General features: G+C 40.2%; 1 long non-coding RNA gene across 1 annotated transcript; it reads right to left on the reverse strand.

Annotated features, from left to right (window-relative positions):
- Positions 1-341: 341 nt before the first annotated feature.
- On the reverse strand, positions 342-5,995 carry LOC128296507 (uncharacterized). The gene is made up of 2 exons (XR_008287116.1): positions 5,893-5,995; positions 342-592 (listed from the first exon to the last, which is right to left on the reverse strand). It is a non-coding gene; the product is annotated as an uncharacterized LOC128296507 (long non-coding RNA).
- Positions 5,996-6,507: the final 512 nt, after the last annotated feature.

Raw genomic sequence — 6,507 nt, forward strand, 5'->3', positions numbered from 1 at the left:
CTTTTATAGGCGTTTATAACTTGCTTCTTGCTCTGTCTTGTCTCGTTTAATGCTTGCAGGTACTGCTTTGGGCGGTGGCACAGTGACGAGGGCGGTGGCTGCAGTAGGCAGGAGGTGGCAGACGGCCAGAGGGTCCTAGGTGAGGCTAAGTGTAACACCCCAAACCCGGCCTGGAAGTTTGGCTCGAATCTGGCGTGTCACATTGAAGTGTTTTTCGAAAACCATGTTTCCATTAAAACCCTTCTTAATAATTAAAACTTATACCCTTTTAAACCTTGTTAGAAAACCTCACTAAATAACATTCTTAACAACTTTGTAAAAATCTTGGTAGTTGCGAAAGCTTAATTTAAAAACAATTGCTGATACTTGATGTTTTGAACAACAGTAGTTGCTTTGGAAAACCGTGTTCTAATACTAGCAATTATAAGAACAATAAATAAAATTCCAAATTTGAAATCCAGAAAATTACAACGACTTTACTACAACCCACATAAAAACATTTAAAAGCAATAATCAAAACTATAACATAAATAGTGTGTGTGGCTTCCTCCGAGTCCCTCGCAGCTCCGATCCGTCTAAGGCTGGAAATTACCTGAAAGGTTAATAAATGGGGTGAGTTTACGAAAACTCAGTGTGAAATCCCCTACTATAAAAAGGAACAATCATCATCTAAAGAATTAAAAGTCTGGTCCCAAATTTTACTTACAATTTCAATTACCAATCGGTCTTAGCCCATTACAACAGACAAGATTACGGATGGACCTTAGCCCATTACGTAATAAGAAACATTATCGAATTGGAACCAAAATGAGAATCGAATCGAATCGAGAATGTAATCGAATCGTAATCAATATTAGTAATGTAATCGTAATCGTAATCGAATCGAATTTGGTGACGAATCGAATCGAATCAAGAATATAATCGTAATCGTAATCGATAGTAATGTAATCGTAATCGTAATCGAATTACGTAATGTAATCGTAATCGAATGTGAATGCAATCCCAACCCAATCCACCAGTATACACCCCGCACCAACCTTACACCATGTGGGAGACAACTCGACCCACCCATCCGCCACACAATTACGTAATTTGCAGCATGGTCGCTGTAGCGTATATCGTGATGAGTCACCAGATATAGATATTGTGGCGAGCCACCGAATCGATAATGTGGCAAACCCACCTAACGTAATACGTGGCACAAAGCCATAGATAATCGTAATAACTTCGCACATAGCCATCGATGGCGGTAATATAATCGCGCCTGACCTTCGGTAAATATGATCGACACGTAGTCGTCAACAAATATGTTAGGCACATAGCTACGTAAATACGTTTGGCACGGGCCATAGTCAAGATGGCACAAAGCCATATTTAGGTTGGCACAGAGCCATTAATAACGGGTCTATAATCGGCACGAAGCTCACAACAACGGTACACAGCCTTCGGTAGCGTGATCGGCACTTAGCCATCGATCGGTCAATAGATATTGTGACAGAGTCACCAAATACAGATATTGTGGCGAGCCACCGTAATCAGATATTTGTGGCATAGCCATCAGAACGCTTCCTCCGTACAAAATCCCACCCATGCAACATGTCATGTATGCGTAATGTCATGCCCATATTTGAATCAAACAATCACAGTCAAGTCATTCATATCACCAACATATATTCACAATCAACCACAAACACACAAATTCAAGTCACCACTTGCCCACAAGGGCAAAAGCAGTCATTTAACACCCTAGGGACAAAATGGTAATTTTACCCCACAAGGGTATCTCGGTAATACTACCCTACAGGGGTATTTCGGTATTTCTACCCTACAAGGGTATTTCAATAATTCTACCCTACAGGGGTATTTTGGTAATGCTATCCTATAAGGGTATTTCAGTAACTCTACCCTATAGGGGTATTTGGAAATTCTACCATACGAGGGTATTTCAAGAATTTCACAATCAAGGGTAAAACAAGAATTTCAGAATCGAGGGTAAAACGATAATTTTGTAAACCGAGGTAAACCAAGAATTACAGAAATCAAGGGTAAAACGGTAATTTTACAAATCGAGGGTAAAACGGTAATTCTATAAATCGAGGGTAAAACAGTAATTCTGTAAACTGAGGGTAAAACGGTAATTTTGTAAATCGAGGGTAAAACGATAATTTTGTAAAACGGGAGTACTTTGGTAATTTTACAAGTCGAGGGCATTTCAAGAATTGGTAAACTAAAGTATTCTAAACATGGATAACAATACGAATGGGCCTAAAGCCTATTCTCATTAAATGGGCCCACACGTTCGTGTGGCCCTTTTAGCCCAAACCTAGCCACGATATGCGATTCACCTAGCCTAGTCCAATATTTACTACACAATCAAACAACTTATCCAATTGGGCCGTGAGGCCCATTGGGCCCATATGGCCCTTTCGCCATCGCGCCCAAGTAGCCATCGAACAACTAGAGTAGTGATAAATACACACCGATTGGAGACCGGAGTTAATCCACGCCCGAGCACTCTTAGCCGACGCCCAACCCAAACGAGCACGCCATAAAGCGAAAGGATCACCAAGAAAGGTACCTTTACTCTCCTCATGGTTCTCTCTATTTAAAGCCGACTTCCCATCCACTCTTATGTTAGCTTCCGATGTGGGATCCTCCATCATCGAGTTTAAATTCAACACCAACTCTTGTCGCCCCGTTAGCAAAATAAATGCTCTTTGCTTGCCATGGGATTCGAACCCATGCCTCCCCTCAGATGCTCCACATGCTACTTGCCACTAAGCCACAAGGCTTTTTGTGTCACAATTTCTCCAACAATATTCTTAAGGCCTACCTACTACACCTAGGGTTTGATTCACCTTAAACTAAAATTTTTGCTAGAGTCCAGATTTGAACCTAGGACTTCTCCAACACTTCTCAGCACACTTAACCACTAAAACAAGCCTTCATTAACGAAATTTACACGCACAACAAAATATTATAACCTGCCTTCAACTGCTCCCATGCTCAAGGCCCAAAACTTCTAGGCCCAAATTCAGGGTGTTACAACTCTACCTCCCTTAAAGAAATTTCGTCCCCGAAATTTCCGTCTAATAGGGTAGTCGTGTAACATCTACCCCACTTTCATCACCAAGCACTCGATCCTACTATCACAATCACACTTCAACTAGAACTTGAAACATCTCATACAAACAACACTTATTCACGAATGCGACCACATATTTATCACGATATATACAATTTCTATATCCAAACATCACATCCATATAAAATAAATACCAAATTTAAATTCAGACCAATATCTAAGGAATCTGCAGTATTTCAATTTCTAAACAGACAAAAGTATTAAGAAGACTTACGGATTCGACGCCGGAGACTCAGTGTGCCACACTTTTTAAATAAAATACTTCAAACAGACCACGTAGTTGAAAATAATTTTTTAAAATTCAACCTTTGAAAACCCAATCCACAGCCCAGTTGTTGCAACTTGGCTCTGATACCACTAAATATAACACCTCAAACCCGACCTGGAAGTTTGGCTCGAATCTAGCGTGTCACATTGAAGTGTTTTTCGAAAACCATGTTTCCATTAAAAACCCTTCTTAATAATTAAAAACTTATACCCTTTTTAAACCTTATTAGAAAACCTCAACTAAATAACATTCTTAACAACTTTGTAAAAATCTTGGTAGTTGCGAAAGCTTAATTTAAAAACAATTGCTGATACTTGATGTTTTAAACAACAGTAGTTGCTTTGGAAAACCGTGTTCTAATACTAGCAATTATAAGAACAATAAATAAAATTCCAAATTTGAAATCCAGAAAATTACAACGGCTTTACTACAACCCACATAAAAACATTTAAAAGCAATAATCAAAACTATAACATAAATAGTGTGTGGCTTCCTCCGAGTCCCTCGCAGCTCCGATCCGTCTAAGGTGGAAATTACCCGAAGGTTAATAAATGGGGTGAGTTTACTAAAACTCAGCAGAAATCCCTACTATAAAAAGGAACAATCAGTCATCTAAAAGAATTAAAAGTCCGGCCCTGACCTTACTTACAATTTCAAGTACCAATCGGGTCTTAGCCCATTACAACAGACAAGATTACAGATGGACCTTAGCCCATTATAGAATAAGAAACATTATCGAATTGGAACCAAAATGAGAATCGTAATCGAATCGAATGTAATCGTAATCGTAATCAATATTAGTAATGTAATCGTAATCGAATCGAATCGTAATCGTAATCGTAATCGAATCGAATTAGGTGACGTAATCGTAATCGTAATCGAATGTAATCAAAATCGAAATTAGTATTAGTAATGTAATCGTAATCGAATCGAATTACGTGATGTAATCGTAATCGAATGTGAATGCAATCCCAACCCAATCCAGTAGTATACACCCCGTACCAACCTTACACCATGTGGGGAGACAACTCGACCCACCCATCCGCTACACACCACAGAATTTGGAGCATGGCTGCCAAAACAGATATTGTGACAGAGTCACCAGATACAGATATTGTGGTAGAGCCACCAGAATCAGATAATGTGGCAAACTCACCTAACAGAATACGTGGCACAAAGCCATAGATAACTGTAATAACTTCGGCACATAGCCATCGATGATTGTAATATAATCTGGCGCCTGACCTTCGGTAAATATGATCGACACGTAGTCGTCAACAAATATGCTAGGCACATAGCTACAGGTAAATACGTTTGGCACGAAGCCATAGTCAAGATGGCACAAAGCCATATTTAGGTTGGCACAGAGCCATTAATAACGGGTCTTTAATCGGCACGAAGCCCACAACAACTGCACACACCTTCGGTAGCGTGATCGGCACTTAGCCGTCGATCGGTCAACAGATATTGTGACAGAGTCACCGAATACAGATATTGTGGCAGAGCCACCAGAACAGATATTTGTGGCATAGCCGCCAGAACGCTTCCTCCGTACAAAATCCCAACCCATGCAACATGTCATGTATGCAGAATGTCATGCCCATATTTGAATCAAACAATCACAGACAAGTCATTCATATCACCAACATATATTCACAATCAAATCACAAACACACACGGTAAGTCGGTCACTTGCCCACAAGGGCAAAATAGTTTTTAACACCCTAGGGGCAAATGGTAATTTTACCCTACAAGGGTATCTCGGTAATACTACCCTACGGGGGTATTTCTAGATTTCTACCCTACAAGGGTATTTCAATAATTCTACCCTACAGGGGTATTTTGGTAATGCTATCCTATAAGGGTATTTCAAGAACTCTACCCTATAGGGTATTTCTAAATTCTACCATACAGGTATTTCAAGAATTTCACAATCAAGGGTAAAACAAGAATTCAGAATCGAGGGTAAAACGATAATTTTGTAAACTGAGGGTAAACCAGTAATTCTGTAAATTAAGGGTAAAACGGTAATTTTACAAATCGAGGGTAAAACGGTAATTCTATAAATCGAGGGTAAAATAGTAATTCTGTAAACTGAGGGTAAAACGGTAATTTTGTAAATCGAGGGTAAAACGATAATTTTGTAAATCGGGAGTACTTTGGTAATTTTACAAGTCGAGGGCATTTCAGTAATTGGTAAACTAAAGTATTCTAAACATGGATAACAATACGAATGGGCCTAAAGCCTATTCTCGGCCCAAATGGGCCTACACGCTCGTGTGGCTCTTTTAGTCCAAACCTAGCCACAGATATGCGATTCACCTAGCCTAGTCCAATATTTACTACACAATCAAACAACTTATCCAATTGGGCCCGTAGGCCCATTGGGCTCGCAGGCCCATTGGGCCCACATGGCCCCTTTCGGCCTATCGCGGCCCGAAGTAGCCATCGAACAACAAGAGTAGTGATAAATACACACCTGATTGGAGACTGGAGTTAATCCACGCTCCGAGCACTCTTAGCCGACGCCCAACCCAAACGAGCACGCCATAAAGCGAAAGGTATCAGCCAAGAAAGGTACCTTTACTCTCCTCATGGTTCTCTCTATTTAAAGCCAGCTTCCCATCCACTCTTATGTTAGCTTCCCGATGTGGGATCCCTCCATCATCAGAGTTTAAATTCAACACCAACTCTTGTCGCCCCCTGTTAGCAAAATAAATGCTCTTTGCTTGCCATGGGATTCGAACCCATGCCTCCCCTCAGATGCTCCACACGCTACTTGCCACTAAGCCACAAGGCTTTTTGTGTCACAATTTCTCCAACAATATTCTTAAGGCCTACCTACTACACCTAGGGTTTGATTCACCTTAAACCAAAATTTTTGCTAGAGTCCAGATTTGAACCTAGGACTTCTCCAAAACTTCTCAGCACACTTAACCACTAAAACAAGCCTTCATTAACGAAATTTACACGCACAACAAAATATTATAACCTGCCTTCAACCGCTCCTATGCTCAAGGCCCAAAACTTCTAGGCCCAAATTCAGGGTGTTACACTAAGTGGGATTAGGGTTTTCTTTTTCTATTTTTTTTTT

The sequence above is a fragment of the Gossypium arboreum genome, chromosome 8 (assembly GCF_025698485.1).
Source record: "Gossypium arboreum isolate Shixiya-1 chromosome 8, ASM2569848v2, whole genome shotgun sequence".
Taxonomy (NCBI): domain Eukaryota; kingdom Viridiplantae; phylum Streptophyta; class Magnoliopsida; order Malvales; family Malvaceae; genus Gossypium; species Gossypium arboreum.